Here is a 473-nt window from a genome sequence, read left to right as displayed (position 1 = left end):
TGTTGAAGCAATCAAAGAGACACCCGGTAGGAATAGCTAAAAGGGAACAGAAGAACTGTAAACAGAAAATAACAAGACAAGGAAGAATCACAGTATAAATTGTGGTTGTATATAAAAAAGTATAAAAAGATTATGTTCTTAGTATAGATCAGCTGAGTGCAGTGGAATAATTATGGGCTGGTAGGATCATGAGTGGAGAAGGTGGTGTTTCAGGTGCTTTCTAAGGAATTTGTGCAAATAAAACCCACCTACGTTATTTTATTATTCTAAAAAGGTAATGGTATTGTGGGATAGTTTTTTTTCTTATGAGCATTTTGTTTGACTATGCACTATGAAAATGTAATTTATGTAAATACTATGTAACTAGTAATTGTACATTACATGCATTTGCTCATTTGCTCTTTGCTTTAGTTTTGTCTGCAACCACACAGTGAAAATTGCAATTGGCTTACCAGGATGAATGAATGAATGAC

The sequence above is a fragment of the Syngnathus scovelli genome, chromosome 7 (genome assembly GCF_024217435.2).
Source record: "Syngnathus scovelli strain Florida chromosome 7, RoL_Ssco_1.2, whole genome shotgun sequence".
NCBI lineage: Eukaryota > Metazoa > Chordata > Actinopteri > Syngnathiformes > Syngnathidae > Syngnathus > Syngnathus scovelli.
The sequence above is the reverse complement of the archived record's forward strand: the minus strand, read 5'-3'. Positions refer to the sequence as shown.